This window comes from Durio zibethinus, chromosome 11 (assembly GCF_047325235.1).
Source record: "Durio zibethinus cultivar Kanyao isolate XHJ-2024 chromosome 11, ASM4732523v1, whole genome shotgun sequence".
Taxonomy (NCBI): Eukaryota; Viridiplantae; Streptophyta; class Magnoliopsida; order Malvales; family Malvaceae; genus Durio; species Durio zibethinus.
This window is the reverse complement of record NC_143172.1, coordinates 8725321-8737209: the sequence shown is the minus strand read 5'-3', so window position 1 is coordinate 8737209 and position 11889 is coordinate 8725321. Positions and strand designations below refer to the sequence as shown.

Genomic DNA, 11889 nt, shown 5'->3' with positions numbered 1-11889 from the left:
GATGTGATAGTAATTTATTAGCTAGATTATAATATATAAAATTAATTCAATTTATCTTATAATTGTATATTAGATTACAAAGATAAATAAGTTTTCATATATTCATCATAATATACTAATTTATATATATATATATCAATATAATTCTAAAATATTTCTTTTTTTAAAAGAAATCTTTAAATTATTGCATTACATTTCAACAAAGTGAAAACAAAGGTATTTTTTAATTTTTTTAACAATTATTTGATATAAAAAATTTTTTTTACTTTACAAGTGTGATTAAAATGATAATATATGTTTCATTTTTTTTTACATTTTAAAAAATATATATTATTTTAATTTTATTTGTAAAATTAAAAAATTTTACTATTAATTTATTTGATAATTTTTTTATTTTTTAAAATTTAGTATTAAATAGTACTAGACTATACCAAAAAAAAAAAAAAAATTTGAAGTACAGAAAAGGGCAAAAGCCAAGGTGATAGAAAGCCCCGTGTCCCGCCCAATAGAACTGGCAGCGGCGGCGGCGTCGGCTCGAAACTCGCGCTTCAAGTCTTGCCGACAGAGATAGGACACGTGGCTTTTGCACGACAGTTTCTCTAAAATGAGTCAACGAGCAATCGAAACGTGTCCATGACGTAAGCCGCTGCTAAGAGAGCGAAAACAGGGGAGGAGTGGGTCTCATGGGAAACGCACGTGCCTGTTCTGAAATGTTCAAAAGAAAAGAAAAGAAAAATAAAAAGAAAAAAAAGAAATCTGCCCGCCGTAGCCGTTGGATAAATGGGGATGATTGATGACGTTAAAACCGACTTCTTATCAACGGACGTCACGTGATGGGTATTCCACAAGGACGACGACGTGTCACACGTCAGGGAATCTCTCTTTTTACTGATTCGTTTTAACATTTGGCATTTACTAATTTTTCGCAACGGTAAAAATGTAGTCGTCCGTAGTTCATGGTAATTAATAGCAGTAAAATAGAAATAGATAAAAATATAAAAAAAAAAAGTTAGGCAATTAAGAATAAGGATTTCCCAATCAAATTACATCTTAAAAACTTTGATCTAGTTTATTAAATACTTTTATATTTTATTTAATGTAAAAAAATGGATTAAATTGAACTGGCAAATATAAAAAAGAAAATCTAAAACATTAAAATGATTGATAAATGTTGATCAAGTGGAAAAAAAGTTTACTTTTCCCTTAATTATTACGGGTTTGAATTTACTAAAAAACTATAAGAAAATAATATTTTATAAATTTGCTAAACTTACTTGATTCAGTTGAAAAAAAATGAACAAAGTATAAAAAATTGCTTACCATAAACAAAAATCAAATAGTTCTTGCTTTTTAGTAATGATAGGGGAAAATATGAAGTGTGAGCTTAAATAATGGTACAACAATCTCCATACGATGATATATCGTAAACCACCAATTCAAAGTCATTCGTTGAATTTGCAAACAGCGATGAACTTGTGAACAGCATTGTGGTACTAGGTTCCCTGAAATAACCAAAAAGGTGTTACAAGCATGCTAACAAAGTTTCCTCTTAAAAGATCTACCCATGGTTTGTTAGATACCAAAATTTCTCAAACAAAAGTTCATCGTAGGATGGATGACAATGTTCTAGCTTCAGCAAGTACAGATATATTTGGTACAATATGAGGCACAGATACGCGAAAGTCGTACTTCAGGAACCTCGACTGCATTCTCACTCGCTATGTTCACTAAAACTATGGTGGCTCTCCACTGCTATTATATCCAGATAACAGCGATTAACCTAATGAACATAAAATCTCATCCAACTACCTCTTCTGCTTTTCAACTTTTTATCCGGATTGTGATGTTGCTATGGACCTCTGTTGTTCAGGGTTCACCACAAAAGCAAACCCTCTAGATAACCCCCTCCCCATGTTAGCACATGGAGACATCGGCCCCAAGCTCACAATTATTGTTTTGAGTCAATATGACCATGCCTTTAGTCCAGGGAGACTGCATGGTGGTTACGAGAACCACGCTAGCTCCTTTGAAAGAAGGGACCAACAAGAGAAGGAATGACATAGTAGATCTACTGCAGATTAGTTTACCCAGGAACTGAAACCTACCTGACATTTTGATGGATTTGACATAACTGCTATTGAAGCTTTACCCATGCTAGTAAGAGAACAAGCTATGACCATGGAAAGTCCCATGTTCAAAAAAGCCCACAAAGATTGTATGGTGCAACGTTAGACATTAAGAAAATGACATAGTTAAGTGACTTAATCATGTAAGGACAAGGCAATTTCATATGGCTGAAGTGATTGGCACTGGGATGGGCCTAGATAGAGATCCAAGATTCAAGCATTATAATGTATTAATTGCTCTGTTTCAGAAAAGAAGCTCATCTAAAGAGAATGTAAAAAAAAAAAAAAAAAATTATCAAACAAGCAGTTAGGAATTCTTTGGAAATCCTTTGCAGCTTCAATTGCCTCTTATGTTGTCAGCGCTTTTGGATAAATCTTCATTGCATTTGGTGCTCCTTGACATAAGCTGATCCTCACTAATTCTCAATTGGAAAATTTCAATTACCTGCAATTTTTTTTTTCATAGTTTAGAACTCAAAAGTAAATTTTATCATTTTAATTTTATTTTGGCCTCCATAAACTTCCTTATATTTTGCCCTCAAAATACCAAGTTGAACTTGCAAGACCATAATTCTCCTTCTTGCTTTGACGGCATGCACAGCTCAAGTAGCTGTTCTTTTTTCAGAAGACTCGTCACCCTATATATTTGATTCCTTGTCAGACACTGGTGTCGCAATAGCTTGGCATATCGTGTGTGTTTGTCCTTCAAATTAAATATTTTTTTATTAAAATATTATGATATTTATAATATTTTGATATTTGATATTTTATAAATATTTTATTTATTTAATGAATTTAATTGTTGATGCTTACGTGATAAAGTTTTCAAAATATATAAATAAAGTTTTATAAGAGAATAACAATGAGATTGTAATTATAAGATTATTATTACATAAAAGTTATACATTTCAAAATAATTTTTAGACGATATTTTATCAATAAGAAGATATTGACTAAAACTGTTGAGACTAACACATGGTTATATTTTTACTTATGAAGCAAATAATCGATCTCACAATTTGAACTAATATGTAGGTGCTTGTTACAAGAATAAGTTCATTGAACATGACCCAATCGAAGAATGCTATATGGTAGTTTATATAGTGTCTATAGCTATATTCTCATGTGATGATTGTATAAGTGATCATTTGACTTGAGATTACTTATGATCTTATATAATAAATGTTATATTTTGACTTACTTTACTTATGATTTTAACCAAAAATGCTCCATTCAATTATTGTTGGTTATAGTATGAAATATATGAAGATGCATGAAGTAATCAGGATGAGATTTATCATTTTATGTGATTAAGAGAGTATTTCAACCAGTTTTAATTGAATTAACTTAAGAAATCTTTAATTAAAGTGAAATAAAAAGTTTATAATTGTTTTAAAACTTATTTGTGAGTTAATGTTAAGGATAAGACTTAACATGATTGAACAAGATTAAGTAAACACTAAATCATACTTAATGTTCAAATCAAGATATTATGTGATTAAAAGATATTAATTATATACTCAGATCATTCACAGATAAGTTGTCAAACTATATTAACTTTTTTTTTAGCAATTGGAGGTCATGGCAATGAAGCTAGCATTAATCATGATTTATAAATATAAAATTGGCTAATTAGAAAATTGGTGATAAAGCCAAAAAGTTTGTTTCATTTATGGTTGAATACTAAGACTCACAATGCTTGTGTTTATTGCTAACATGTTAAAAAATCTAATGAGTCACACATAATAGAACAACTATGAAAGATTAAAATTGGGACAAATTAAGTTGTACTTAATTTGCTTTTTGTATGACTAAAAGATAAATGAAATAAAACAAGAGAGAGAGAGAGACTTTTCTTATTTAAAGCATTCGGCCAAGCATGGGATATTTATGAAAATACGCATACCTTACATTAAACCTAATACAATCAAATGTCCCTCTATAAAAAGAATATCAAGCCACCAACTCTCTTGCAAGTAATACTCAAAGAAAACACAAGGCATACTTGATGTACAAGTAAGCTAAGAGACATTAAGTAAAAACTTGAAAGAAAATGAGAAGTTTTGTAAACATTCACTAGCTAATGTGTGGTTTGTGTTTTTTCCTACCTTAAAGAAAATTCTTTCACAAGAGTTTATGTGAATCATCATCAGAGGCTGCATACTTGGTTAGTTTTTGCTAGAGATACTATTTGGAAGGTCACTAACTTGAACCAAAAGATTTTGGCATTCAAGATAATACCTAAGCCAAAACCTATGCATGCTTTGTATAAATTGTGTGCTTCTATAATCTTATTAATTGATCTTGACTTTAAGAAATTAAAATTTTTAAAATTTCACTGTTTTAACTTTATATAATTTTTGCATAATTCCTTTCAAAAAACATTATCTTCTTTTTGTATGCTTGATCGATTTGCTCCCTAAATGCAATAAAATGATAAGTATCTAATAAAATGTTAATACTTCTATTGCAAATATATATATATATATATTTAAATATAAGGCAATAGATATCCCCAAATTATGATGAGAGAGAAACCTAGGTTTCGACTTTTTAGAATTTGAATTTACAACATCTACACCAACACAAAGTAGATGTTTAGCAAAGCCTTCAACTTAAATAAGTATCTCATTACACTTTCCCTAATAGTATAAACAGTAAAAGTAGTATTTATACAATTCAGTAGTGTTAATTTGAAGGAATCCTAGAATAAAGCTAAATTGCTTATAGTACAAGAAAAAAGAGAGAATTTTATTATAGCCCATAACTAATAGTAATAATTTTACAAATACATGCAATAAATTAATGTTTTGGATTGAGTCACTATCTAAAAGCTTACAACAACAAATTAAACCTTATATCTCATAACTCTGAGTCTACTGTATGAAAGGAAAAAAAAAAAAATGTTAGGTCGTAATTTTGAATTCTTTTACGTCACTAATTTCTATAAAAAAAATAAACTTTTCATCTATTTCTTTAACTTTCATATAATTTCTTATTACTTGTATTTACGTTTTTCATAGTCTATCTTTAGAAGTTTTAGTCTTTCCCAAATCCAGAAGCTTATTTCTTTTAATTGGTGCATAAATAAATCTATGTTTCACATGTTCAAACCATTTTAAATGGCTATATCTCATCTTTTCCTTAATTTAGACTACTCATAATTTTCTTCAAATCTTTTTATTTCTGATTGTCTCTTTTAATCTTATCACACATCCATCTAAGTATCTTATTTTAGTTACGCTCATTTTTTCTCATGTTGTTTCTTAATAGCCCAACATTTAGTCTTATATACGATGTAGGCCTTACAATTGTTTATACAACATTGCTTTTAATTTTAAAAACATGTTGTAATCACACAATACATCCAACAAATTTTGTCACCTCATCCTTTTTGCTTGAATGTTATGATTTGTATCCTTTTTTATCTTAGTATCACTTTGAATAATTGATCCTAAATATAAAAAATGACTACTTTTTGATACTACCTCACTATCTAACTTAATCACATTAGTACTCATTTTCCTATGATTATTAAACTTACATTCTATAATTTAGTTTTATATCTATTCGATTTAAAGTCTTGAAGTTCCAATGTATGTCTCTGTAATTCTAATTTCGCATTAAGATCATCACTAATTTCAATAACTAAGACTATATTATCAGCAAATAACATACATCATGACACCTTATCTTGGATATGTTTAGTGAACTCGTCAATAACTAATGTAAAAAGAAAAAGGACTTAGTGTTAAGCCTTGATGCAATCTTGAGGTAAGGGGAAAGCTATCAGTCAGGTTTCTAAACATTTTCACATTCATTATAACTTCTTTATACATATCTTTACCTATGTTAATGTACTTGAGAACAACTTTTTTTTTCATTAAAACCTATTAAAGCATCTTTTGGAGATTTCTGTCATATGTTTTCTCCAAATCAATAGCTATCATATGTTAATTTTTCTTTCTCAATTGAAAACCCTGCAACGAAAGCCTTAATAAGTGAATTCTCTCTATCATGGAGCATTCTGGCATAAACCTAAATTAATTTTCAAAAATAGTGACCTCTTGTCACAATCTATATTTAATTACTCTCTCCCAAAGTTTTATAGTAATGACCTATAAATTTTATTCATCAATAATTCAAACAATTTTGTATCACTTTTATTCTTGTATAAAGGCATCATAGTATTTTTCCTTTATTCTCTGGCATTTTTTTAAATACATCAAATTTTGTTGAAAAGATTCATCAACCATTCTATCCTTATTTCACTCAAACTTTTCCAAACGTCAATTGAGATTCATCTAATCCTATAGATTTATTTGCTTTCATCATTTTCAAAGCCTTTTTAACCTCATATATTTTAATATTACGTTTAAACACATTATTTATATTCTTATAATGTATATTAAACTCACATACATCATATTCAAAATTATTATTGAAGAGATTATCAAAGTAATCTCTTCATTATTTATTAATCTCCTTATCTTTCATTAAACTCTTTCGTTATCACTTTTTATGCATCTTACATCATTAAGGTATTATTTGTTTCATAGAAATTAATTTTTAAAAAATATTTTTTGAAAAATGTTTAAATTTTTTGGAAAAAATAAAGATCTTCTGTTATTTAGATGAATTAATAAAAAATATTTTCTATTGTTTAATTGTTTTTTGAAAAATCTATTTTTTTCAAATAATATTAATATTACTATTAAAATATTAAAAAATATTTATTATTAAAGTATATTAAAATTATTTATTATTAAAATTATTAATATTCAAGAATAGTTATATTTCAATAATAATATTTAATATTAAAATATGATATTAATATAAAAAACTTAAAATAAAACTATTTATTATTAGTTATACTAATATTTAAAAAATATTTAAACTAGTATTATTATTTTTAAAATATTATTTTTATTAATAATAAAATAGTAATATTTATTATTAAAATATTTGTACTATTAAAATATTTATATTTTATTTTGAAAGTATATATTATTAAATCATAACAAAAATCTTTTTTATTTATATTTATTATTAAAATAGTAATATAAATACCTTAATAAACAAAAATATATAATTATATTTTTTAAACTAAGAAAAGAAATTATTAAAAATATTCATTTTAAGAAAATAATATTATTATATTATTTAGCATTAATTATTAAAATAATAAAAATATTATTATATATGTTATTATTTTTATTTATTATTAAAATAATGATATAATATTATTTATTATTAAAATATTAATGTTTAATAATATACAAAATAAAATTATTTAAAATTGAAATATTAAAATACTTTTAATGTTAATATTTTAATTTTTAAATTAAAATTAAATAAAATATTATTATTAATATAATAGTAATTTAAATGAAATTAATTAAATTTAAATTTAAAATATTATGTTTAAAGTGTTACTTGAGTGCCAACGAAGATTGACATAACTGATAAAAGGCGAGGGCTTGGTGCATAAACACGTGGTTTTAGTCCCCCCACAATCCTTTGTGGGTATGTGATTTGTAAGCTCGACAAATTCGCAGGTGAATATCCAATGGATTCGTAAATTCCAATTGAGTTGGTAGTTTGCCTTTGCCTTGGAGATAGAGTAGTTACCCTTGCTCCTAAACTTTATAGCACCAAAAAAAAAAATATATTTTAGTTGAGTAGAATTATAAAAATATTTAAAATTAAAATATTAAAAAAAATTTTAATATTAATATTTTAAATTTTTAAGTAAAATTAAATAAAAATATTATTTATTAATATAATAATATTTTGAGTAAGCTCAAATTAAATTTGAGTTTAAAAAATCATATATAAAATTACACTGGAATAAAATTATGCTTAAACACTCTGATAAATAATTTTACTCATAAATAATTTTTTTTCAAAAATTGTCTTCTCATTTTCAAAAGAGAAAAATAATTTTCAAAAAAATATCTCATTTTCTATTGATTAATAAATAACTTTCTGTTAACTAATCAATTTTTTACTAAATAAACACCTAAAAATATAAAAATTATTTTTCAAAAATAATTTTTTACCAAATAGACAAAGCCTAAAATCCCTACTCTTCTTATCTCTCATCTTAATAATTTTAAACAACTCTTTTTCTCCATCTCTTATATTTAATTTTCTATATAATTTTTTATAGATCCTAATTTTTAAATCACAAATAACGTTTTTGACTCATTTTTTACTATCTTATACTTTAGATAACTTTTTTAGTGCCTATTACTCTTTAAATTCCTATAAACCTCCCTCTTAGCTAGAAGCCTCCATAAATTAGAAAAAAAAAAAAGAATAACGATGTGCAATTAAGCAATTCGCTAACCATAGCATCACATAAAAACTCAGGGCATCCATCACCCCACAAGCAAATATCCCATGGTGGGAGCCCCGCCAGCCCCCAGAATTCCCTAGCTACTTTTCTCTGCAAACAACAACCACCGAGGACCTTTTTTTTCGTTTCATTTAGAAGTTTTTGGATTTCTATCAGATTCTCGTAAGAAAAGTTTTTCACCATATTTTCTTAGGATCATAAAGAGAGATTCATCCATAGGCCTAGTTTTTCTGACAACCTCCACTCCCTTGGCTATTCTTTCCCAGTCGTCAGAAGAAGCAGTAGCTTGGACAATATCCAGTGCGTTGCAAAATTTGGTCCCAACAAGCTTATTATCACCATCAGGCATCTCAAGAATATCCTTCGGTCCTAAGCTAACATTAGATTGATGCAGTTCCTTGATGTTATTACATGAATGCCCTACGAGAAAAGGTGGTTCAGTATTTGCAACCTAACTCATGAGAACTTATGAGATATTTCTGGCAAACTGGATAAGATAATAAAATGGTAACACTAACAAATGCCTTATTCAAAAAGATGCTCAAGTAATGAACTTGATTTGCCACTGACAATGCAAATAAATGGAAGGGTAGCATGTGAACAACAACTGGAAGCTTTGTAATCACTAGAAATGCAAGGTGTGAAATACAAATTATGTTTGTAGCACACACACACAGAAAATTCCATCTAGAAGGGAAAGAAAGTTGGGTGCACAGCCTCAAGAAAAAGTTGTCTAAACCCTAACATAATAAGAACATATATTAACTTGCTTGATTGGATCAGAATCACAAAAGCAGCAGGATGAGGAGACAATTTCCGTTTGCATGGGAAATCGAATATAGCACCTAGAGAAAGAGTGTTGTAACATGACAAACATAGCATATATTAAAAAGTACATATAAATATTGTTTAAACCTTGCATCTTATTCATGTATGACTAATTTTCTTTTCTTTGATTAACCCATAATTGCAAAAGGTTTCAAAAAGGTTATATTGAGAGAAGTTAAGGCTGCTTTCAATGCCGTTGAGAAAAATATGTTGAAGCAGCCATGCAAACAATGTAATCCTCAGATAACAATCCTTCAAAATGTATTAATTTTTCTGAATCCTTCACAGATTTACATACTCATTATATCATTCATTAATATTAAATATTCATCATATCACCAACTCGTAATGACAGTAATGCAAAAACTTTATTTTATAAGCATCTTTTAGGTTCATATTTCGTAAATTCTGTAAACCAAAGCAAATCACATGACACAAAAAAAAAAAAAAAATTTTCAAACCATACATGCCTTCAATTAATTCTCACTAGCAGCAAAGTCTGTAATACCAGAAATTATATGAATAAAGTAATAACAAGTTACAATAGGTAATATGCTATTTTGTTAGTCAAAAGATGCACATGTTATAAAAGATGGCTACCAGAGCCAGAATTCTCTAGAGAGTAAACTCAGAGAAAACATTATGTCTAGCTTTCTCAAATGTCGAATAGCTGGGACGAAGGAAAAGTGTTCTAAATGAGTGATTTTACCAGGTACAACAAAAACAAACATTTCAAAGATACAGCAATTCTGTCCTAAAATTTTGCACAATAAATCTGATCACAATCTACAAATTCCAAGTTCAGAGACAATTTTCACCTTCTTTGAAAACCTTGGCCTGGGAGGTTGTGGATATTCCAAGCAAGCAGGATGCATCTGTAGCTGCATATCTTATCTGCTCTTCTGTAAGAGGACGATGTGACAAATTACTACATTGAAATTCCTAAAAAAATTTGCATATTACATTATCACATTGCTATAAGAACTTGAAGTGATTACCACATAATGCTATAGGAACTAAAGAGCCTAACAAGCAACTTCCAAAAGCTGCAAAGTTTAGTCCCTATTTCATAAAATTAGATGCAGGCTATAAGAACCGTAGTAATGACCAGATAATGCTATAGGAACTACAGAACCTGACAAGCGACTTCCAAAGCTACTAAGTTTAGTCCCTATTTCATAAAATTAAATGCAGGCCATAAGAACCGCAGTAATGACCACATAATGCTATAGGAACTAAAGAACCTAACAAGCGACTTCCAAAAGCTACTAAGTTTAGTGCCTATTTCATAAAATTAGGTGCGGGCATTGGAGAGAGTGTCAAAGACTTCCACACCCAACCAATAAAAGGGAAAGAAGCGAAAAGGAAAATGGATCCGAATAGTTTCTAGCATTGCAAGAAAAAAAAAAAGAGACCATTTTTGGTGATGAAAATCAAATAAGGATACTTACAGGTTTGTTCTAAAACATAAAACTCCTCTAATGAATAGTAATAACAAAAATATATCCTATCTTTTCATTCCTTATCATCACTTTCCTTGCAACCATCTGTACTTTTGTAAGATATCTCTTATCACTTATTTTCTTGCACATAACTTTATTTGTGAGAGCTAGAAAACAACCCCTAAATCATAGATATTTCAGTGGCATTACATCAAAATTAAACTAGGAAACAATTGATTACCTTGCATTGACAAATGACTACAACTACCAAAGTTACAAAACCAATAGAATTCTCAACTCAACAAATATTATTAATTTTAAAAACTGGATGAAAACTTGGGTGTTCAGAAAACATACCCTGCAAAGAGACATACCCAACACTTCTTCGCATATAGCTGAAAAACTCTTTGTATCCTTTGATACCTTCTTCCCTTGTTTATGTTGCAAAATTTTGTATATGTTTGCGATGCCTAAATAGGGCTCCACCTATTCACCATTTTTAGACGAAATCTTAGCACAATTTTACAATGAAAAATTGATTGATAAACCAAATTAAAAAAAAAAAAAGCTCACTTTATCAAAGCCAGGGTCACATCCTTGGGCACGAGAAGACAGAAAAATCAAATATTGCTTGAACTTAAATTCAAATTTCAATGCATCTGGGGAAACATAAACGTCCTTCAACAATTCCCATATCGAAGGTAAGGGAATTGAGGCGAGGTCGAGCAAGAAGACCACCGACTCGTCCCACTCGGCCGGGTCGTCTCCAAGTTGACACGCGAGTTAGAAGGGGGTGACTGTGGGAAGAGTGGACTGTTGGAACCCAATGGGCTTCCATCGGCGTCGATTCGATGAGTGTGGATCGAGACAGGGCCCAAGTTAGGTGAGTGAACTCGGCCGAGTCAATGCTGAGACCAGTTGGACATCCAATGTACGAGAAATTCCAATGGTTTGTGCAAAACTTATAAATGGAGTTTGCTTTTTAGAGCCGATCTTTTGGGCCGTTGTAAAATCAACTTGGGCTTTTGTTGTGTAAAAGATCCAGTAGAGTTCTACTCATGGACGGTTGATAACATAAAAGGACTGGATTACAATACATCCCGTTACACCATATCTCATCCCAACCATAGAT

The 11889-nt window shown here is 28.8% G+C and overlaps 1 pseudogene across 1 annotated transcript; it reads right to left on the bottom strand.

Moving 5' to 3' along the window:
* Positions 1-8408: 8408 nt before the first annotated feature.
* Positions 8409-11869, bottom strand: LOC111290149 (uncharacterized; annotated as a pseudogene). The gene is made up of 5 exons (XR_016346650.1): positions 11865-11869; positions 11331-11665; positions 11115-11243; positions 10134-10257; positions 8409-8907 (listed from the first exon to the last, which is right to left on the bottom strand). The product of XR_016346650.1 is annotated as an uncharacterized LOC111290149 (transcript).
* Between the last annotated feature and the right edge of the window lie 20 nt (positions 11870-11889).